The sequence below is a fragment of the Triturus cristatus genome, chromosome 8 (assembly GCF_964204655.1).
Source record: "Triturus cristatus chromosome 8, aTriCri1.1, whole genome shotgun sequence".
NCBI classification, from domain to species: domain Eukaryota; kingdom Metazoa; phylum Chordata; class Amphibia; order Caudata; family Salamandridae; genus Triturus; species Triturus cristatus.
In genome coordinates, this window is record NC_140591.1 from 1,454,773,461 (window position 1) to 1,454,797,667 (window position 24,207).

Genomic DNA, 24,207 nt, shown 5'->3' on the forward strand with positions numbered 1-24,207 from the left:
CCAACCCCAACCAGTGCTTTCAAACAAATTAAATGTATGTGAGACAAGGTCTATGGAGAAATGAGGAGCACTGTTGGAGAGTGGTAGTGAGGGAATCCGTGAAGAAGGAGGTTAATGGGGAATGGGGCGTGCAAAAATAGATTCTTGCACCAGACGCCACCAGCGCTAAAGCCACCCTCGCCTGGATGCAGCACTGAGTTTGAGTCCTTCGAAACTGACAACAGGCCCCACAAGGGCCTTTCTGCCCCAGTACAGCACAGAGAAATAACCACTGCACAGTCAACCCAAGACATGCGATAGCATGACTGTTGTGGAATCTGTTTTTCTCTTTCGTAGTGTTTATTGTATTAGAAATCGAGCTTAGGCTATGCTAATTTCATAGTTTCTTCCATTTTGAAATTACTTTGTAATCACCATGCGATCTTTGCTGTTGCTGTCTTCCTGAAGTAATAAAAAATCGTGAGCTTTGCACTGAAAGACTGGAACTTTCCCAGTCTTCTGAGCGTGATGCATTTAATCGAGGACAACCTGGCTGTCCCAGACCGCACGGTATACACTGATTCAACTTATGTTATCTGAATAGCCTCTGCGAACCTCAGAAACGAATGAAATAGAATTATGAGACGATCTTTGAATGTATTCTGTAGTAAATTGTTTCTTCTTGCTTGTTCCCCATTGGTGCATATCCTGTGAACTATGCGCTTCTGTAGAAGGGTATGAAATCCTTTGTCTAAAGTCCTATAAAAGGACATACTATTCCTTTGTTTAACGGACTCCCGTTTCCCGTTATTTAGAGGGCAAATCTCTGCTGGATTTTCTATTGAACTTTACTGAGTTTTTTGTTCTTATGATTTATATGCCTGAATGCTGACTTGACCAATGGTCTATCTTATGTACTCTGCTTTATTATTATCTATATAAACTTTTAAAACTTTGGCCCGTGTTTGTCATTCTTATTGAGAATGTCACAGTTGTATTTCTATCTGCGAGCTCAAATGTATTAGAGGCGGGTTCAATCGGGGATCACCAAAGTCCGCATAGGGACTACACCGCTATCCTAACCGAGCCGTTGGCGCGCCCTTGGTAAGGTAAGGAGACAGATTTGAGACCTGACACTGTCAGGATACAACAGTCATGCAGTGTCACACGTGACATTTGTAGTCTGAAATCTAAATTGCAGTTTCTTTTTTCCCATGTTAATAATGCGATCATGCAAAGCGTTTTGGATAAAAATCCAGAGCACATTGAAGGCGCCACAGGTGACCATGGGTCGCTTGGCAGTAAGTAGTAATTGAAGAAGTAGAGGTATATGCGAGGGGGGGCAGTCTTGTCTTGGATGAGAAGGAGTGCCTCCAACCAGGAGAGAAGTAAGCAGGGGGGTCTCGAGACTTACACACCTCTCCCAAATTAGATATTTAAAGAGGACCTTTTCACATGGAGAAAAAAAAACATCTGTGGAGTGTTCTCTCACATTTGAAATGCATTGGCCTGTACCAATATTTCGGAGTGTCATGTGACTAACTGGTCGTACTTGAGAGAAGACAGACAGAGGAAAGGCGAAGGGGAGCTGCAGGCCACAGACACCAGCTACAGACGATGATCCGTCTGTGAGAGGCGAGGGCTGGGATCGCCCACAGAGATGTGCGAGCGCAGCCGCCTCCTCGAGGGGCGGACACAGGCTGAGGGGGCGGGAGGCACGGCCTGCAGGGGCGGGGACCTGGCTCTGGGGGGCGGGTGGACCAACCCGGGAAGGTGCCGGGCATGCAGTGAGCCTGGAGCCTCCGCTGCGGGCGAGGGTAGCGCCGCGAGACGGACCCACGAGGAGGTGAGTCCGGGAGCTTATATCCAGGGAGCCGCCCGTCCCTCTCCCGTGGACCCTCGCCCTGACAAGCCCACCTGCCTCTCCTCCTCTCTGCCCAACTCGCCCTCATGTCTCCCCGACCCCTCCGTGTCTGCTCAACCCATCCCCTTGCTTGAGCCGCCCTCCCTTCCTTCCCCTGTGCCCGGCTCACCCTCTGACGGCGGCGTGAGCAGGTGCTGGCCTGGCGCAGTGTAGGGCGTGTGCGTGCAGGTGCAGCGCACACAACTTCCCCCTCTGTGCCTTCTTTCATTTATCTCACTATGAGGTCAGCACAGCAGCTGGCTGGGTGCCCCCGCCGGGCTGCCAACTACTGTACCAGCCTGTCATGCTCCCCTTGTGATCACGACTGCCCCACGAGTATTGGAAGTGCCTGTCCCTTCTGCCCCAGAGGGTGTTATTATTGCACGTGAGGGAAAATAAAACAAACGCCTGATAATCCCATCAGCTGATAGTGCTTGCTTTAGAAGTAAGACACAGGTAGCAGGTGATGCCTAGACAACTTTGTAGAAAAAAACAGAACCCTGCCAGTGGGTCAGTTCGAAATTTGTCATTGCCAAGTTGGGGATCTATTTTTATAAACATCCCAAGGATAGGCAGAGTGAGCTATTTTCCAAAGCATACATTTTGGTTTATTTGATACTGTAAGTCATTTTTGCTGCAGGTCCAGTTTGCATGTTGCACGCTAGCGGTAGTATGACGAGGGAACTGGCGTGTTTTCTCCAGAAACATCTGTCCCAAAATATTGTGACCGTGTTAACACCTTGAGAAAATCGATAGCGCAGTGAGCTAGCTTCAAACCTTAGATTCACTTGTGGAAAGGTGCGTGCTATTTATATATGTTTATGTTCCATTTGCCGGACAGTTCATCTTTTTGCAGGTTGTGGGCCAGTAGTCTGAAAATGTGTGTGTGTGTTGGGGGCACAACACAAAAATTGAGAGTCAACTGGAATTTATTAAATCTCACGCGTTTGCTGATTATGAAACCAAGTTATTTGAAAGAGGCCTAGTACATTTTCAGCTCTACCCGACTTTTTATTGGTGTATTGTTTACATCGCAAGATTGATTGTCCTGAATAGAAAAACACTTTTATTGTGTTATGCAAACCTTAAATGATCAAGATTGTTAATTATGGAAATATCATAGGTAATTTTGCGTTAGACAGTGCTGTGAGTGGTGACCCGTTCCGCGTGCAGTCATTCCTGAGTGGTATTCGCGAGCATGCACATAGATTTCACGCTACATACACCAACCTTTTGAGAAACAATTAATGTTGGGAGTTTGTGGTGCCGTGTTCTCCAAGTGTGTGAAGTGGTTGTTAGAGTGTGGATCGACCCTGCGGTGGTGGCACTCTAAGAGTCCAATGGATCTCGAGACATTGCAGACTATTCGGGGCATGTTAACTATGCCCAGCCATCCCTTCGGAAACCTCTGCGGGGCGTGTTTGGTGGCCCTCTTCCCTAACCCATGTCAGCCATGACTTTGATGGTCTGTCTGTTGGTGGAATTGCAACTAATTGCTGCCAAGGGCTACTCGTCTTCCAGCAACTCTTGTGGGTGCATGGCAGTCTCAGCAGTCCAGTGTCTATTACTCTTCAGTTTCTTTTCTGGGGTACTTGTGATCTTAATTCTTCTGGAGTGCTATCTGCTGGTTCCTTGTCTTCCTGTGATTTGTATCCTCTTCTCATAGTTTCTCTCTCGATGTGTAATTGCTCGTCCTTTTGGTATGTTCAGAACTTGCGTTCCACTCTGGCAGTGTTTCTGTTAGTGTGATGCACTCTGCCTTAGAATGCTACACGGAGAGATGCCTTCTGGGATATTCACAGGTCTATGGATGAATCGGGCTCCGAAAGGGATGCAAGAGGGACTAGTAGGCAGGGAAGAGGCATGGTGGTAGAAAGAGGCAATACATAGAATGGTTTCCACCAAAATCATTGATGTAGAGAAACAAAACATGGACAGCAAAAGGGGTGGTGACTGTCTGCTGGTCATGCTTGGATTGGAATTGGAGTCGGAAGCACAAGTCAATGAAGGGATTTTCTTTTCAGGGGCGGGGGGCTCTCCCCTGCAATATGGTTTGAAAAGAGATGAAAAACTAAAAAGGAAAGGGGTGAGGGTGGGTTATAGAGTCCCCCTGCACAGGGGGTAAAGGCGTTTACATGTTGTGGTGGACTGCAGTCAAATTGGCAGCATCCGAATTGAAGACACTGGGGCGTGACTGAGTGAGTTCTCTTTCTGTCTCCTAACTTTAATAAATCATTTATCTGCAGAGCATAGCTGTAAATAGTTACCTCCAGGGAGTGTTAGGAGACTGCAGGTTGCACACCTGAGGTTCCACACTGGGTCCCCTTCTTCTTCAAGTAGGTAGGACTTCACCTTGGTTTCCTCAATTTTAAGCCTACATCAATTACCATCCTATGCTTCAAATGCATTCAACATCCTCTTTGGTCATACAGAGTTGCTATTATACCATTCTTTCTAAAATATTATTTCCTTTTATTGTTACTATGCTTTTGATAACATGAATAAAAATCTTACTATGAAAATTGCAAAACTCTCAAATAAAAAAGAACTTGAGAAATCGGTAAGTGTCTTTCAATCAGTCATTTGTAAAGCGCACTACATACCCGCGAAGGTCTCAAGGCGCTGGGGGGGGGTCGCTACTGATCGAACAGCCAGGTCTTGAGCATCCTCCTGAAGGTCAGCAGGTCTTGGGTCTGTCATAGGCTCAGTGGGAGGGTGTTCCATGTCTTGGCGGCGAGGAGGGAGAAGGATCTCCTGCCGGTGGTTGTTCTTCGGATGCGCGGGACGGTGGCTAGTGAGAGGTCGGCGGAGCATTGCTGGCGGTTGGGGATGTAGAAGGAGAGCCTTCTGTTGAGGTAGGCTGGGCCGGTCTTGTGGAGTGCCTTGTGTGCGTGGATGAGGAGCTTGAAGGATATCCTCTTGCTGACGGGGAGCTAGTGCAGGTCCCTCAGGTGGGGGGTGATGTGGCCGTGGCGTGGTCTGCAAGGATCAGTCGTGCCGAGGTGTTTTGGATGCGTTGTAGTCATTTGATGTGCTTGGTCGGGGCTACCGCGTAGAGAGCGTTTTCGTAGTCGAGTCTGCTGCTGACGAGGGCCTGGGTGACTGTCTTTCTTGTGTCTGTCGGGATCCATCTGTAGATCTTGCGGAGCATGCGGAGGGTGTTGAAGCAGGAGGAGGAGACGGCGTTGACCTGCTTGGTCATTGAGAGAGCATTGAGTCGAGGATGATTCCCAGGTTGCGTGCGTGGTCGGTGGGTGTCGGGGCTGCTCCCAGTGCCGTCGGCCACCAGGAGTCGTCCGAGGCTGAAGGGTTGGTGCCGAGGATGAGGAACTCCGTCTTGTCCGAGTTCAGCTTCAGACGGCTGGTCTTCATCCAGTCAGTGACGGCCTTCATTCCTTCGTGGAGGTTGGCTTTGGCGGTGATGGGGTCCTTGGTGAGGGAGAGGATCAGTTGAGTGTCGTCGGCGTAGGAGATTATGTTGAGGTCCTGCTGTCGGGCAACGTGTGCGAGTGGGGCCATGTAAATGTTGAACAGTGTCGGGCTGAGGGAGGATCCTTGGGGTACACCGCAGATGATCTCGGAGGCTTTGGACCGGAATGGGGGGAGGCGGACGCTGTGGGTTCTGCCGGAGAGGAAGGAGGTGGTCCATTCCAGAGCCTTGTCTCGGATCCCTGCGGCGTGGAGGCGTGCGCGTAGTGTGCGTTTGGCAGACGGTGTCGAAGACGGCGGAGAGGTCTAGGAGGATGAGTGCTGTGGTCTCGCCATTGTCAAGCAGGGTCCTGATGTCGTCAGTGGCGGCGATGAGGGCAGTCTCGGTGCTGTGGTTGCTGCGGAACCCTGACTGGGATGGGTCCAGGATTCCACATTCACAAAAAATTCAGCTCGCAGACTGATTACTAGGTCTTGGTGGGAATTTACATATTGTTTTAATAATAATGCTGATAAAGCAGATGTTTGTTCTACTCTGTATCTCTGGACAAAGACCTGAGGTGATTTCTTTGAAAACTCATTAACTTCTTCCAGACAGGAAAGGCGTGATTGATGGTGGGCTCGTGTAAACAGATTAAGGACTTTGTCAAACTAGTGAGTCCCATCATGCTCACCCTACTTCTCTTTCCTCAATGGCTGGGTGACTGGATAAATGAGGGCGTTTCAGTATCCGTTCTTCCTGCTATGTAAGCTCTTCTTTTTTAAGCTCTACTGCTCTCAAGCTATGTTCTTTCCCCTACTTCCATATCCTAATAATTGCACACACAATTTCCCTCCTCTTCTTGGCACCTTTCGGTTGAGAGTTGAATCTCCTTATTTCACATTGGGTGACGACTGATTTGCTAGGTGTCCACAGGTTTTTTTAAAGGTTTAAAATCGCCACAGTGAAGTGACATGGACCATCTTAGTTCACTTTAGTTTACATCTTCCTGATTAGTTCAAGGCTTTGCAAAGCCAGTAGATCTGGCTTTTCCAAAGATGCTATTTTTTTTATAATAATTTTGTTTTTTATTGACTGATTAATTAAAATCATTACAGTAAAAACAGCGCTTTGAGCGCATAGTGCGATCCCCAATATTGCTCATATTTCATTTGTACTTAAAACCATTGATACAGAACATTAAAATGCAAGGACTTGATAGTTCTAAGTAGTTGGGTGGGACTCCTTAGTGCCTATCGGGGATCACCCTGATTGCTTCTGCAACATATCCATTAGAGGAACAGGGTTACAGTCCTGTGACTCCTTTAAGGCGATCCTAATCAGATGCGTACATTTCCCCATTCTTGTTATATTCATTGTCGTTGATTTGGAGAAACATAGGGCCAAGGCCTATCTGCAGGTCTTTGCCCTGTTGGCAATACAAATCAGGCGAAGAAGCTGCCTGCAATCATTATTTAGTTTGGTGCAGCAGCACAGGAGGTGCAGCCAGGTTTCCTTCTGAAAGGAGCACAGCCTGCATTCTATATGTTTCCCCTTATGTGCCCATGCTGGATTAAAATCAGTGAAACATAGCTTTAATAGTTTCATAACAAATATTTTACCGCAGACTTGCGGTCTCAGTGCCTCGCTACGGTAGAGTTGGGCTTTTCCTGGCATGTATGATTTGTTCAGTGGCTCAAAGATGGGGCTTGAGTGAAGGCTTTGATGTCTTGAGAAAAAGGTGTTTGACGAACGTGTTTGCTTTCTTCCAGGCCTTGAGCGGGATTTCCAAAAGTTGGAGGTTCACTGCCTCTATCTTCAAAGTGTTAATACCATGACCCAGATTGCCAAGCTGTTCCTACCTCCTCAAAGGCGGATCTCAGTTGGTATCTTAGGGAGTGAGCTGGAGCTTCTCAGGATCCTTAGACATAGCTTTATAAGGTCCCCCTGGCACGTCGGGTCCGGCCTCTCAAGGCCGAGCTCCAATCTCATCCTTGATTTCCTGGCAGCCCGTGGAACAAGCAGCACTGATTTATAAGCTTTAGCTTGGACTTGATTCAAGAAGGCATCTAGTGATCCTGGGAAGGCCAGGTGACCGTAACTGATGGCTAGGAGCAGTTTTGCTTTTAGTGCCGTCAGTATTGGGCCCTCTGTAGGACTTAGCAGATGTTGGCTCAGTTGTTTTAGCGAGTGTATGGCATTCTTGGCCTTGGAGTTCAGATGGTTTAAATTAAAATTTGCATTGGCCCGCTCTGAGAACCGGGCCACAAGATAGTTATAACAGGCCACTGTGCTAATTTTGAGCCATTGTGTTTGCCTTTTGAAATGTCTCCCAAAGACGATTACCTTGGTCTTCCTCTGATTGACCGTCAGGGAGTTTGCCTTGTTGAAGCGATCCAACCCATGCAGGGCTCTTTGGAGGCCCACTTTAGTGTGGTCCATTATTGCTGTATGATCAGCACATTGTAGTACTGGCAGCCTCACACTTCCCAGCCTGGGAGCTACTAAGTTGGCACCTTGCGAAGCAGCCCCCAGATCGGCGGTGTACAGATTGAAGAGGATGGGCGCCAACACACAGCCCTGTTTGAGCCCATTGTTCGTGGCAATTTTGGGCATCACTTTTGTGAGAGCTTGTTTTGACCCACAACCAGGTTTCCTCATATAGTGATCTTATTGCATTCAATAATTTAGATGGTATTCCCCAGTTGTCTAGTTTCCACCATAGCCTTGTGTGACCCACTTTGTCAAAAGCTGTGCTGTGGGCAATGAAACCGCAAAACAGAGGTAAGCTTTTCTTCTTCACCACCTGAGCTGATAGGTGAGCTAGCGCTATGATGTTATCCAAAGTCGACGACTGTGACCTGAAGCCAAACTGATAGAAGGGGATGATGTCTTTTTCTTGTACCCGTGACTCCAGACCCTTCAGGAGTAGTCGAGCATAGGCCTTTGCTTCAAGGTCGAGAAGGGCAAAAAGCCTGTAATTTGATGGCTTCAGCCGGTCGCCTTTTTTGAAGATGCGGACGAGTATAGAGCCCTCCAAGAATCTGGTGTCTTGGCTGTGGAAAAGATGTTGTTAAAGAGCGGAGTTAGGATTGCTGCCCAAAAGTCCGACGGTGTTTTGAATACAGGTGCTGGTAACCCATTTGGCCCTGGGGCTCTGTCGTTTCTCATTTTCTTGAAGGTTGTGATCACCATGTTGGTGTTTATTAAACCTGGCGACCTGCAGTTCTACTCTTCCCAGGTGATCTGATCTGTGGAAACATTATCGCAGAGGACGCTCAGATCTTGGAGATTTTTACTATTTATCCAGGTCTGCCCCTCTCCCAGCACCTCGTTTCTGAGCTGCATTTGTTGGAGGAGGCGTGCCAGTATAGTTGTGTTACATGCTTTATCCAGTCATGCTCCGCCAATTCAATTTTCTCCTGCGGCTCCTTGACCACTCAATTTATTGATGTGCCTCCACAGCCCAGAGTGATTCTTATCCTTCAACAGGGAGAACACTTTGAGCCGTTCCTTCTTGATATGTTCCTTTTTATACTCCCACTGTTTCTTTCTTGAGGCTGCCCTTAGCGCTGTAACTGACGGACCCACATCTGGTATGCACCCTCTTTTCCTTGCTTCTAGCGTCTTGCGGAGTGCACGTTTGCCTTGAAGTGTGTCGTTTGGGGGACATTTGCTTCCTGCTATTGATGGTTCCCTGATATATGGGCCTTGTTGAGGGTTTCCCAGTTTTAATTGGAGGTCTTTAACGATGTTCTCCCAATTCTTCAATGATGTTACTTTGGGCGGTGAGGTGCCTTCCTGCTTCGAATCCAGCCAACCTCGCATCTTCTCTCCTATTTATTCGGACCATCTTATCCTCCGGAGGATTTTATTTATTTATTGCAAACATATGCAATTGTCATTAAATGCTTAAAAGTAATGAAAAGTGATAATGATTTATCCTAAGGTAGTGTATGTGTACAAAAAAGGAAAAAAATAACCCAGTAAAAAAGGAAATAAAAATAATCATTAAATGAAAGTAGAAGTTCACCAACCAGCCCTGGCACAGAAGTGGACTACAGCTTAGGGAGAAGTACACAAGCAAAATGCCATCACTCGCAGTGAAAAGAGACCAGGGCTGAAGTAGACTGACCCGTTGTCCCACGCATGCTTCTGTGGTGGGCCGAAGGCAAATGTGTGTCACACTTGAACATACCCAGAGATGAAGAGGGCTGACTGAGAGCCCCTGTATGTGTACATGTGATCTACATATATGTATTATTATCATTATTTTGTGGAAAACAGTAGGCTGTTGAGAAGGTTACATTCCCAGTAGTTTAGACCTGAAAGAATGGGTAGGTGGCACAAGGATGTCTTTTGCGAAGTAAAAACGATGAATAGGAGTTATTTTAACAAATTGTGTTTCAAGATCACTAAGGCCAAATAAAATTAATATTGAAAACCGTTTTTCAATTGTGACTAAAATTCAGTGTTACATAAAAAGAAAGGTGTAAAGTTGCTAAAGAGGGCAAGGATTGCTAATAGGGGATACGGTGAAGATTAGAGTTAGGCTAAAGGGTACATTTAGTATCAGAATTGTGTAAGAGGTTTGGGAAGTAATTGAGGAGCCTGGTTGACTTGCACTTACATAATGAAATGTGTTATGTAAGTTTCATTATTTTAGTCTAATCTTAACCGGTATTTGAGTGTCTGAGGATTCTTCATGGTAGGTTCTTTCCCCCCCCCTGCATTATTTATTATCTGTTGTACACATGCCCTTTTTTCCTGCCTCTGTTGTCTTTTTCCTTGGATCCAATCTTCCTAAAGACAGAAACCTTTGGATGCTTGTTTGGAAATTGATAAACCATGATTGATTTATCCTGCTGTACATCAATATTTTGCGATCCTCGGTATTAAAAAAGATGTCAGATGTTTTGGGTTTGTGTGCCTTTATTGGCACTGTAGACGCTGATGTTCAGTGGTTAAAAACAGAAGTCTTGGTCAATGGGTATTAACGTCCATTTGTATGTATACACGAGGTGTCTTTTACGTGCTTACATCTGACGTGCGTTTGCATTCAACAAGCTCCAATTCCTTTATGAAAATTGAATAAATATGAAGTAGTTTTGAATGCAGATAAGCACTATAGAAGAGTATATGCAAAATTGTAACAAAATATCTTGAATGTGATTCTCGAAACCACAATAAAATATGTTTGAAAAAAAACCAAGCTTCAATTCCTTGCTCTTCCATGAACTTAGTGTGAGTTTGTTGGGGAATTTAGTAAATATAATATTTATCACAAACAAGTTGGCTGTCCCAATACATTACATTTCAGACTGTGCTAAAGTCACACATAAAAATATTGTTATTTTAGCAGCAATATTTTAGAATACATTTTCCAATAATGTACAGTTTTTCATTGTGCCTGAGTAAAGGTCATGGTGTAGGGTTTCTACAAATTGTGTTACTATTTTAAGTTATATTCTTTTAAAGTTACGAAGCCCAAAACCTATCACACAATCTAAAATAGATTCTTAAGTCCACAGATTAAAAATCCTAAACTTTAAAATAGTGCATTGTTGAATTTAAGAATTGTATTAATCATAAATTGCATCTAATCTCATGAATACAACAATGTTTAAATTTTCCAATTTTGATAGCAGCATTAACATAAACTTTAATGTGAGGTAAGGCCTCTTTGATTAGGGTTCTTCTCTAAGACAGGTTAGGTATTATTTCAGAATCATTAATGCAAGGAGGACAGATGACCCAGATACAATTATAATCCCATCTAAAATTATCATTTTTCAAAGATAGCTTTTAGCACAATGTAGGGAGATTAGCCAGGCCTGCATTGTGTTTCCTGGACTTCATACAAAGAAAAAATAAGTCGGATTTTGCAAAGCTTTTTTGCCAGCAAAAATCCTTTTTTTTTCATTAGGTTTCATTTTAGTGCAGGTTTTCTGTGCGATGCGACACCATCTTTCCCGCGTTGCGAGATAATTTACACTCTTTTCTAACCCATTCAAGATGAAAAATGTATGCAGAATTTGTATGTACTAGTTTACCTTTTGCAGAGTTTTTGTGTGCACAGTCACAAATGCATACAGAATTATTCTCATTCACCAATTCAGAATTTGTGTGTGAAAAAAACATATGGTATTGTAAAACTGCACATTTTGAACTTTGCAAATGGTGGAAACAAAATAACCTTGACACCTCTAAATATAAGTCCCCTTTCCTCAAATCTGTGCATTTAAATACACTGTACGAGCCTTGACAGGGCCAGCTGTGTATCAAATGTTGTCACTGATCTTTTCAGAGCCCCAGTTTGGTTCTTATTTCTTCAAGCAAGAAAACAGTCTTTAAAACTCCTATCGAGATCTAGTTGTTCTGGCCAAAAAGAAGCATGCATGAGACACCTGTACAGCCCACCTTATAATTACATTTCATATTACTGCCCTGTACCTGTAGCCAGGCTCCACAAGTAGGGAAATGTGCAAGACCCAGTGTTAACATCCCCAGCTGGCTTCCCAATGTTATATTGTGCCTTTTATTTAAACAATATTCAGCTTGCGTCTCATGCCTTACTCAGCACAGTAGTACCAAGAGTTTAATGTGCCATATTGCAGCCAGATGAGATGCAGAACTACTTCTGCTACTCCTAGCAACAGCATTTATTTGCCTGTGATTTCAGGATTAGCCACTTGCAACATCCCATTCATTCTGTACTTCTTGTTATCGATTGCATCTTTGCCTCCTATAAAGGGCAGCAGCCAAAATTGGTACTTTCAGTTCATGTATTCAGTGCTTTTCAATATCCTTGAGCAAGTCAACCTGCAGAACAATAATTATACACACTTCCCCATCTTTATACCACTCTGTCAAGAATCTCGTGCAAACACTGTCTGGCAGGTATCCGTCCAAGTCCGTTTGCAGTCTGGCTGGCCCCTGACATTTCTAACAGCTACACTCTAGACCGTCTTTAAACCACATCTATCACCCTGTTGCTGCTTCTTGGTTCCAGTGGCTTTCTCTGCTGTGTGTTACTTTTTTACCTTATGTGTAGCCCTGTGTGGATCTTGTCTAAGCAGTTCCTCTTTGAATCTCTCAGGACTCCTTTTTTTCCTGCTCATGTGACTGTGTGTCAGGCTCTTCAGTCTATATATAGTCAATAGCCTCCTCAAGGCTACCAACTTTTTTCAGAGAGTCAGCGTATAGTTATTACAGCTTTAAACTGTTGTGAAACTCCAGCTGCGGTTACCTCATCTCACTGCAAACTGTTCTTCTTACAGAAGTCATTCTTCCCTATCCTATCACTTTGTGATGTCACGCCGGCTCAAAGCAAGGGGCGATAGCTGCCAGCTTGATTTCCTACATAAAACTTTTAAACAAAACTAAAATACCCACCAGTAAAAACGACATTGTCTAATGTGAATGTTTAAAAAAAATTTTTTAGAGTATTCTTTGCAGACCTATCCAGGCTGAACTGACTATTCAAGCACAAACATTGGAGAATTTATGTATATTGACTCGGATCCCATCCATGTTGACGCTAATGTTCGATTGCAACAGCATAGAAGCACTATCACTATTTGTTTTCCAAACTTACGTCGGAATATTGGAACGGCATACATCACTTTGGCTTTAATGACCCCTGCAGCTAAGTTTGCAGTTTGCCCTCATCTTAGTTGTAGAATCTTTATGCTTACTGACCATGGATCGAGCAGAACCTTCTTCTCATACATTAAACGTGTTATTTCTTCGGGAATTGCATTTGCTGAGTTCCAGGCGTCCTCCTAGACATCATTCATGTCACAAAAGGAATAAGAAATTTGGCAAGCAATGCTATAGTTGATCAAGATGGAGGATACGGCATTTGTCGTGCGACTTCCACCACTAACTCTATTCATAGAAACGGAAAGGAAACCCACAGAATCAATGGGTGCTTTAACCTGGTTTCCTGAGCAATTATAATATCTTGAAAAGGCTACAGAGATCAATCTAATAAAATCACCATCTTCAGTGTGAGCCGTACATCCATCAGTGCCCGAGGAGGATACACGAAGTATAGGAATAGCATGGCAGGAAATATGAGTAGAGGATCACTGTGGTTTTGGCTGACCGGTCCATAATGCCTCTTACAAGTGCACCCATAGACGTATATGGTCTCTGCTAACCTAAAGGTCTCCGCGTTGGTATCATTTGTGAATTCCATTGCCTCTCCCAGTTGGGATGTGGTAATCTAGTACTTCCGCATTGTCCAACTTTCAGTGTTCAAAATGTTTATTTTAAGTTGGACCACGATCATTCTCGTTAAACAAAACGAAACCCAATTAGTGACTAGTTCTTGCCATGATAAATCATTATTTGTTGTGGTCTTTGCTGTCAAATAGTTTATTATTGTTTTCTGTTGTGACCTGAGAAATATGTGCGTTTGCAGAATGTTTGCAAAATCAAAATGTAACCTGCCATTCTTGCACAAATACAGAAACTGTAAGTTTATATTTTTGTAACCGTAATAAATTGTGAAAGTCTTTTACATAACACAATGCAGTAAATAAAATGAAACACCACTACCAGTATATATGCCTTCTGTATCAAACTGTAGCCATTTTGTCTCCCTTAGCATCTCAACAGCAGATCCTCGGATAACGTGAGTTTTCTGTAGTATGAGATGCACTTCAAATCGTGAGCAAAAATCTAGTCACCTTCGTTTGCAGGAACCAATTTAACCTGCTTAATATCCACATATTTGAAGAATTTTGATCTTCCTAAACATATCTAACAGGGCATAACAAAGAAGCATTCTTTCATTTCAATTTATGCAGTTTGCGCCTGCCTTTATCTTTTGAACTATGAGCACTTAAGGACCGGTCATCGATCCAGGCCCTGCTTTATTTAGTGTTTTTAGCGGATTCTACTTTCACGGTTTCCATTGGTGTATCAGGAGCGCTATCCTCGCCCCTAGACTAGCGTATGGGTGGGTGGGCACCATTATCACATCCTCCTGCTTTCCTACTTTTAATAGGATGCACAATGCTCTTTAGTAGCTCATTTGCATTCAGTGTTTTCATAGGCTGCATAGATTTGCGGTTGTACGGTGGCCAGTAAGGGTTACATTTTGGGGTAACTTTCTACACATGGATGGCCGAAGTAGAAGATTGAAGGACTAGTTGTGTGTACTTTGGGACAGTTAGTGAGCTGGTGTATGCGTGTTTTGGGGTGAATATTTGCATGATTTTTTTATTTGGGGGTTGGTATATGAGCTGGGTTGGGTTCAGGTGCTGGGCAGTTGCTGATATTTTGTGTATTGGGGCGGTCCACACACTGTCTTTATATGACGTGAGAACATCTGGTGAGTTGTTCGTTGAAATGTGCTTGTTTTTGGGTGGAAATGTAAACTTAGTTTTGAAGTGAAGGCAATTGGGAATTTGCACGTTCTGTTGCAAATAACAGATTATTTTCTTTTTTAATGAGATGTGGTGCTGAGCTGCGTTTTCTTGTCAGAGATGGTGGATGAACTGTGAACACAGCCATATTTTGACAGGTGTTAATATTGTGTGGGTGTGCTTTGTGGCAGGTGGTGAGCTGTGTGTGCTTTGTGCCAGGCGAAGGGCTTAGTGGGATTTTCAAGCAGCAGGGGCTCAGTGCTGACAATTTTGCAGCATGTGGCGAAGTTCATATGTTTGGGAAGGTGGGAGCTCAGCTCACCTGTTGAGGAGCTGGTGCAGAGGTGTGAGGTCACGTGTGTAAGAGGACCCAGCAAGTAGCTTACCTCAGATCAAGGGTAGATTCCCACGGTGCAGTACGAGGGGGCTTCCGCTCATTCCAAGAGCATTGTACTCCGGGAGGAAGCCAACATGGGTGAAAATGTAAGCCCATTTCCCAGTTTTGCATGTGACGAGTGAGCCCCCATCATTTTTTTGGGCACAATTAGTTGACTTCTGTGTCTCTAAGAGTCGCACGGATGCAGGTATTCGAGCTCTGATGCTGCAGGTGGCGCGCAGAGAGCACACGCTTTTTTAAATTTTAAATAAGAGGTGGGAACTGTGTCTGAGTTTAGGGCGATGTAATCGTACCGTCATTATGGGGGGCTCTGAGACATAATCATTAGTTCAGGAAGTGGGTACTGACCGGCCAACCGTACAGTCAGAACGGTTATTTTCTATCTTAAAAAGTGTATTTGTTCTGCTCCATTTTGTATTTGACCTTTTAATAAAATAAGATGTTTTTGCTTTCATTAATTGTTTGAGGTGCAGCCGGCAGATGCCGTGCGTGTAACCCCCCGCAGCTCTTGTACTGTAGGACTGGGGTTAAACGAAGGAATATAAAACCTGCCACTAGGTTCATTTTATTTACCCGCGGGTATCCCCGCGTGTTGTCTTTGCCTGAGGAGACCGAGGCTAATTGTGGTTCAAAAGCATTGGCAGGGTTTTCGGAAATCGAATCTGGTAACGGATCGCCCCCTTCGGGCCTTCCCCATTCATCACCGTCAGATTCTCTGACTTCAAACAGTGGAGCCCGTATTTGTCGGTGAGGTCGCGTGACTAGGGATTTTTCCCGCGTGTTTTCCATACCTGGGAGCTCGTGATCAGACATCACTCTCAAGGGGAGCGGGAAAGATCAGATTTGACGAGAACCCTCTCAGTTTACTCTTTCGAAGCGATTTCAGGTGAAAGAATGTGTTGGCTAACGCCATTTAAAAAAAAAAAATAGACATAGATAATGAGATGGATTTGCCAAATCAATGACAAACGTACACAAGTAGCTTCTGATCGCTGTTATCAACACATTTCAAAGTTCTGAGTAGCAATCATGAACCAAATGCAAGGTTCAATATTATTTTATTCTATCCATTAGTTGGTATTCATTGACACCATTAGCTTGTGGCGAACAAAGCAAACAAAAGGAGATGATGGACGGCGCGCTGAAACTTTTCAAACACTCACCCCCAGTCACAGATCTGGGTTGAATCCATCATCGTTCTTAAGCTCACTTCGCCACCCCAGTTCAGACCCAGCCATATGCAAATCAGTTTTGACCCTGTGACTCATGGGAGCAGTCCAGCCCGAACTGCCAAGCCACGTCTTCCCTGAACCGGAAACAAACATCCGGGGACCGGTTTCGGGGTAACACCACTCATCAGCCAGGATAGCTTGAATCCAGTGGCGAAGTGAGCAAGGGACCCACGTCTGGGCATACCCTGCCAACTTAATGCAACAAGCAAACAAAAGGAGATGATGGACAGAGAGCTGAAACTTTTCAAACACTCACCCCCAGTCACAGATCTGGGTTGAATCCATCATCATTCTTTAACTCACTTGGATTGCTTTGTTCGCCCTAAGTTGGAAGGGTATGCTCCGACGTGGGTTCCTGGCTCACTTTGCCACTGGATTCAAGCTAGCTTGGCTGATGAGGGGTGTTACCCTGAAACCAGTCCCAGGATGCTTGTGTCCGGTCCAGGGAAGATCTGGCTTGGCAGTTCGGTAGCAATGTCCCCAAGGTAGGCCTAGCAAACCTCTTCAGTTAGTGAGAAGAGATGGGCAAACCCCTTTCACTGATCAGCTGAGCAGGAGACAAATCGGGCATTAGTTTCAACCCTTCTACTAAGCTATCCTTCTCATCACTGTGCAGAAGGCCTGGGAGGCGCTTATTCTCAACCTCTACTGCCATTGACACAATGTTCACTGTGTCTTCGTAGATATAGCCTTCAAGATGGCCTTTAATCTGGTTCGTGTAGCACACCCTCCGGGATTCCCAAGTGGTGGTGTGTCAACTAAGTTATTGATATCAGAAATGTTCCGTAGTGACTTGGAAGGGCCTCTTCCCTTAATATCTAGAGCACAAGGTCGAAGCTTCAGAACCAACACTTCCTGAACCCCCCAGTTGGTACCCAAACAGCATAGCTTTTTGGTCATACCACTCTTTCATCATCTCTTTGCTAGCTTGAAGACTTTTTTCATCTTCCTCATTAGCTTTCGCTATCAATTTTCTAAGACCAATACATAGTCCATGAAATCCCTAGTAGGTGACTCAGTGGTACATTCCCACCCTTCTCAGGGAGAGGGTGACAACCCCTTCTCTTCTGTGGAATTTCCCTTTAAGCGAATGGCCGAGTTCCCGTGATGCTCTCATGGGTCCTGTTGAAGCGTTCCACCAATCCATTGGTTTGCAAAAGGTACGATGTGAAGAAATAGTAAGTGACACCAGCTTGTTCCTATATCTCTCTCTTGCGTAAAAGGAGTTGAAATTCATCCCACAGCCAGCCACCACAGTCTTGGGGAAACCAACCCTGGAGAAAATCCCAAAGTGAGCCTTATCCACTACTTTGCAATTGTGCTCCTGAGCTGAGAGGTACTGCTTCGGAGTACCTGGTGGCATCGTCCACAACCACTAAAATGCATGTTTCCTTAAATAAGGGAGTGTGTGGGGTGGGTTCAGAGGGACCCACCATGTCTAGCTTCACCTTTTACTCTTTTCAAACTGCACCCCAACCATGGGAAAGGTAATCAACTGTGCCTTGGTCTGACCTCCTGCCGTGCCATCCACTTTGCTAGGCAGGCTGGTTCTACAAAACCTTTGTACATCACAGCCCTATCCTAGCCAGTAGAACAGATGTTCCAACGTCTCCTCAGTCTTCCTAATACCCAGGTACCCTGCTAAGAGTCCCACAGTAGCTAGTGACAGCGGGTAGATATTGTGCACTTGCCAGACTATCAGCCTTTTGCTGGCACTGGTTCCTTGGTTCAGAGGCTTGCTGTACAGCTGCCAGTCCTTCCAAACTGCACTATGTTTGGTAAGGGCTGATGTGGCAATCTGTTCCTGGACCACCATGTGTAGGAACAAGAGAATAGGGCACTCAACTTTATTCCTTACAGAACTCCTCCGGGGTAGGTCCTTCAGAAGTGAACAACTTGTGCAACTGTGGCAACAACACTAGAGTCCTCCTGTGGCTAACATGAAGCCTGCACTCTGGTAAGCAAATCTGACATGGTCCACCATGTAGGCCTCTGGCCCTGTGTCTAACCTAGATGCAATCAAGCCAGGGCAGAGCAGGCAATCAGCCCCCAGCCTTTTATGTTAATACATCGACCATTGTAGTCTTACCGTTAACCTCAATTCTGCTCTGGCAATTGGTGAGAATTTCATCAACTTATAGATTCTTCATCTCAGCCACAATGTGGTAGCACTAGTGTCCCTCATTGCAGGAACCTTCTTCCCCTTCATACCCACCTCACTGACTGACCCCGTGAAATTTGGGTAAATGTGTTTCAGAGGATTTGGGTCATGTTCCCAGATGTACATTGTAACTAATTGAGTGCTACGATCCCACCCTACTGTCTATCCACACTGATAGCAGGACCATCTCTCCTTCAGGAGGCACCTCAAGACCTGGCTTTTCGAGCAGTAGCGCCCCCCCCCCCCTCCCAGCGCCTTGAGACCCTCGCGGGTGAGTAGCGCGCTCTATAAATGTTCCTGATTGATTGATTGATAGCATGTTGCCTGTCGGGGGCCCCGGTGGTACAGGACCCTTAATTGTATAATGCTTCTTGTAATGCTCTTGCATGTAGCACTTAAAACAAGTCGGCACCTTGGTTGTACAGGAAACTTGCTTCCCACCTTTCTCTTTCTCATTCTATAAACCAAGGGCCATATGTACAAAGAGCTGATTGCAAAATTCTGGTTGTATGTTAGTGACCAGTAAATCATTTTTCAAAGTGACCTATGTACTAATAGGTCGATTAATAAAATTCCAATCTGGAGTGGGCGCAATCCGACCTGCCTAATGAATATTAATATGGTAGGTCACAAATTGGAGGCCATTGTAGGGATTGTGACTTGCTAGGATGAGTAGACCACTGTCTGTGATCGCCTTTTATTAAAGCAAACTTTTATTTTTAAATGCAGCCCATTTAACTCAAAGGAAGCAGGGCTGCGTTTAAAAATAGAAGTTTACCTTATTTTTACCTGGAACTCTGCCTATTCCCCAACATCAAACGTAATTTAAAAAAAAAAAGAAATTTACATTCATGAATGGCTTACCATCCTAAATTGGGGGCCGGTAATTTTTCAGTGTTTTACAGTTAGGTTACTGTTGTAAAACGTTGATCCATCTCTCACCGATTCTCAGTTTGGAAGGGACGCCTACAACATGCCGTTTCCAAATTGTGACTGTAGCCGTTCACAAAGCGATTTTAAGAGCCAGTAAAAGTTCACCAAATCCTAAAATGGCTTTCATACATCTGAAAAAGCATTTTAAGAGAGCACTTGCAACCGTTAAAATGCTTGGTACATCTGAGCCACCGTTCTCATTAGGCTACGGTATAATGTGGGAGTCTCATTGCTCTTTCCTGGGAGAGCTTCTGCCTCTTAGACTTGAAACCATGATGCTCAAGGCCATTTTTCACCTTCTTAGTTAGCCACTTGTCAGCCATCAAAACAGGCTTCTCTGAATTACTCTGTGACTAATCTGACCAGCACTGTTTGAGTATAGTGGGGCACTCCTCTCAGAGACTGGTAATCCTTCACTTGCATTCTTCTTGCACACTCTTTCCAATCATGTCCTACCTCATGAATCCATCTTTTACAAAAGAACCCCTTCTGCTATCTTTTTGTACCAGAATCTCTGAAAGTACTGAGCTAGCGTCAGCCCAAACCGTCTAGTCGGCTTTTCTATCGTGTGCTCATAATTCTTAATTGTCATTCATTATTGTCACCCTCGGCTACTCTTCGAATAACCGCAGATCCCTTCGTGGAAGACGGCTTAGTAAAGCCGCTGCTTTGGATTTAGCACAAAGATTCTGAGTTTTATATGCCCTCATTTAAATACAAAACAATTTAAAATATCAGAGCCTGGTACATAGATGTGTACAAGCTATTTTAAGATTTTGTCAAAGTTTTCTTACATTTTGAAGGGGAGTCACTTTTGCCCTTGCTACCTCTCAAGCTGCCTAACCCAAAGCCTTTCTACTCTACCTCAGAAGTTGTGTTCTTCTCTTCGAAAACGAACCTTTCTTGCTTCTAATTCCTTTCTCTTTCCTTTTCCTGTTTATTTCCTCTCTTGTTCCTGTCTTTGGCTCTCTCCTTGTTCCCTTTTCTCACTTGGTGCGCTAATAATAGCATCTTCCTCTGTAACAACCTTCTTTAGCCATTGTTTTTTGAAGGCCCAACTTCAGAATTGGGGATCTCAAATAGGTATAAATAACCTGAGGGGGATTATCCCTGGCACTGGAGATTGTCTTGTGGAAGGTCTGGAAAATAACTAAGTGGCTAAACCAGGGGTCTATCTAGGAGAAGTCTGATCTAAGGAGCAGTGAGATCCTGTCACTAAAACTTTTTTTTCAGGTCCCGTTCATTGAACCTTCTCCCGAGTGTTTTACAGTTGTCTCTCCGTTCTCAATGAGCTCTTGCTTCTCTGGCTGTTTCTTCAGGGAACTCTACAGTAAGTTCCCTACCCTTCTATTTTAGAGTCCTCTGTTCCATATGCCAACACATCTCCCTCATCTGACCTCTTCCCAGCTGCTCTCCACCATTATATATGCAGGCTTTGCATAGAACGTTGGATTTATTAGATTGTTTTAGCGTTAACTGGAACTTGATTCTAGTGATCCTTCACCGCTTGCACTAATTGGGGGAAATTGGGGACACTAGTGTTACTGGGTACAAGTTGTGTCAAGTTTTTACTTTTGATGTCCCAAAGTCTGACCTACTAATGGACCCAAAACCTAAAAAGAAGTGGGCCCGGTTTAGTATTTGATCCTCCGGGTAGCAAAGCAGAGTGACCCACGGCATCCTCTGGCTTTCTCAGGGATGTGTTGTGGAATTGTAGACTCGCAACCCCACACAAACATGATGGCGCTTAGAAAATTAATATCCAACCAGTGCTTTATCTCTAAAAGGAGAAAGTACTTTATTTTAGTTGCAACAGAAACATTTACATCTAATAACCAGTCTCTTGTGCTTGTTTCGTGAGATGACTTGGTGCACATTGGGATTCGTAGTCAGTGGACCACGCTCTTCCCAGGCCTTTCCCTCTCCGTGTAATCCACATGTGTAGAAGTATCCAGCCTATAGTGGCTGTTAGCTGTAAAGATTCACAGTTCTATTCAAGTATATGGAACTTGGTTTAATGTTTAACATTTGCTGCACTGTACAGCTCAGTGCCAAGTGTGGCCACAAGTTATCAACTGGGTCGGCCGGTCACGATCGCATGTGTGCAGGCAACTTGAAGTTGTTTGTGATGGCCCACATTGGGAGTAAGAAGCGAGTATGACCCTCGTGGCTCTGATTAAATACCAGCCAAATGCTTCCACTCCCTGTGTCTTCAGATGAGGGAATCTTTTATGTGCAGCATCCCAGGAGAACATGCAGGTCCAATATTCCACTACCCACAGGATCGCGGGTACCATCCCAGTACTTTCGATGTCCCTATCAGGTTGGAGTGGAAAGTCTTACAGGAGTGTGGTGAGGGACTGGAGTTGTAGATGCCCATGCACCAGAATGCCCAGATTATGGCTGTCAAAGCATTGTTGATACAAAAGGAGTGGTCCGACAATGCTCTTGGTCAGTGCAGGAACTTGGTCACAACTACTTAGGGTTCTTCCATACCGTAAGCTGGGAGAGGATAGTTGTGGACATTGCAGTTTGATCTTTGCTGGCTTCTTGTAGCAAGCTTTCTCCATTCAGGGCCACGAATGCTGAGGTAGAGCTGAACCCTACAGGAGACTCCGCTAACAGTGCTCTTGCGGAATGATACATTTGTCAGTTTGCTACTGCTCTGGACATGCCCATGTGTCCCTAATGTAATTCTGAATGCTTTTTGGGTGTTCTGTCCTTCCTACACATCCTTTTCCCTTCTTCATGCAGATGCTATTGGTTGCTTTTCTAGGCATCTCCTCGCTGTAGGGATAATTGCAATACCTCTGTCTTCAGTGACGGCTCCTTCCCTCAAGCCCTCTCCCATGCACTTCGAGCAGGGTTGTTTCAGAGCTTTAATTTCTGATGCTGGCCTAAGAAGGGCATTAGCTACCAAAGTCACCTTCCGGAACTCAAAAATCTTCCAGTACACACCTGTGGACGGCCTGGCACTGGTCAGTGAGAAATCCTTGGAACACTGATCTGGGGATGCCATCCCATATATACCGAACTTGCAGACTAAAATATTGGCCCTAAGCATCACTCTGTTCTGGGTTGTGTCTTCCTTTGGGGGAGTGAATGTCACTTCACCCTAGCTACTGAGCCTCTGACCTTTGCAGATTAAGCAGCAGGGTGCAGACGGGTTTTTCTCTGGCAGGGACATGAGACAATGGCACAAAAGGAGATGGGCTTCCCTAAATTGGCTAATATACAAAGAGTATTTACACACTACTCTTGCGAAGAATGGAGTAAAGATTGGCCTATTTCAAAGGACTCCCTCCTTCCATTCACAGGAAATAATCCTAGGTTTTTAGGAATTTTCTATGACCTACCTGCTGTATACATCCCTGTCTGCCAGGGTGTCTTCACCCTTCATTTTGTGAACTACTGTTTACCCAAAAGGTTCAAAAAGTATACCTGTATCCCTGCAGTCACACACAGTTCACACACTCCACGCTCACTCAGCCCCAGAGAGCCAACATAGTGGTGCCTTCTGTGTATCCCATGGATGGTGCAAACAACTTTCGTAAAAGGGACTTTTTAAGTGAGAAGGCCAGTTGGCCACTCTCTAATTCAGGAAAGGAGCCCTTTTCCTGTCCCTACTCCTACAAACTCACAAAAGGTATATTTTGACGGACCCTACTTTGGACACTCTTGCTATAGACAGGTCACATGGAAAAACCAATATGTATATATTATCAGTTGAAGAGAGACCCCGACGGTTGAAGCCTTACTCGGTACGCGCGTCACATCTTTATTGGCACTAAAAAACATGTTTTTCCTAGATATTTTTAGCTCGCTGTAGCGCAGAGTAATTTGGTAATAAAGCTATTTCAAAATCGAGGCGCTAAAGATGAACAGAAGGTGGTATTATAAATAGCCTTGTTTACATCAGATGAAAATGTGTTCAGTCGCTAGTGCTAATGTATTCAGATTGTGGTCCTCAGGCGCTTTTTTTGCTTCGTAGCTTGATTTTTGTTTTTTTTTCTTCATTTAACGTTTATTGGTGCGCACAGGCTGCACAACCCTTTGAAAATTAGGCCAGTGCTTGCAGTCGAATTGTGGCTATTATTTGTGGAGGGTGGCCCTGGTGTGGTTACATAGAGATAAACTGGACTAGTAGCCAAGGTTTTCCCTTTTGGGACTTGTGCTGATTTTTACACATTGTGTGAGTCTCGACAAATCAGATGGCAAAATTGGCAACAATTTGAATATCAGTTTACACTATCTCTGGCAAGGGAAGGGCTTTAGATGGACCATCCAGTAAAAAACACAGTGCTCTTTACCCAGGCCTTCATCACCTCAAGGCCGCAGAACAGCCCCTTGTTTGATGATGAATGATTTGGTTGAAGTTTGACCATCAGGCTGTTCACTGGCTACTCCCTTAACCTTTTCAGGTCTGGCTTGGCAGTGCAGATGTCTGTGCCGCCTATTGTTACAAATACTTTAAAATATATATGGAGTTGGCTTTGGTTCTGTCCAGAGAAGTATTACTGCCTATCCACATGCTATTGATTGATTGCACCTGCCATGGAGTGCTTGCAGTGTAATGCATGAGGGGCTGGCTATTTTACATCTCAAAAATGCACTGAATGATCACACATTAAATGCACTTACTCACTAGTACATCATATACACAAACTAATCAGTTTTTTTTTATTGCAGCAGGCTTGTTAGTGTTTTAGTCGTAACTCAAAATGCAAGCCAGATCTTTTGGCTTTGCCATACTTGTTTTGTTTGTACAGGCTGTAATCATGGCATTGCATGGCATTGCAGTGCCTTTTTGCACTCA

General features: G+C 44.6%; 1 protein-coding gene across 1 annotated transcript in view; it reads left to right on the forward strand.

Annotated features, from left to right (window-relative positions):
• The first annotated feature begins 1,706 nt into the window (after positions 1-1,706).
• The window catches only part of PAK1 (p21 (RAC1) activated kinase 1), a 292,558-nt gene continuing 270,057 nt past the window's right edge, over positions 1,707-24,207 (forward strand). The window contains exon 1 of the mRNA XM_085623255.1: positions 1,707-1,825. The gene's annotated coding sequence lies outside the window, so the exon portion shown is untranslated. The remainder of the gene's footprint in view (positions 1,826-24,207) is intronic.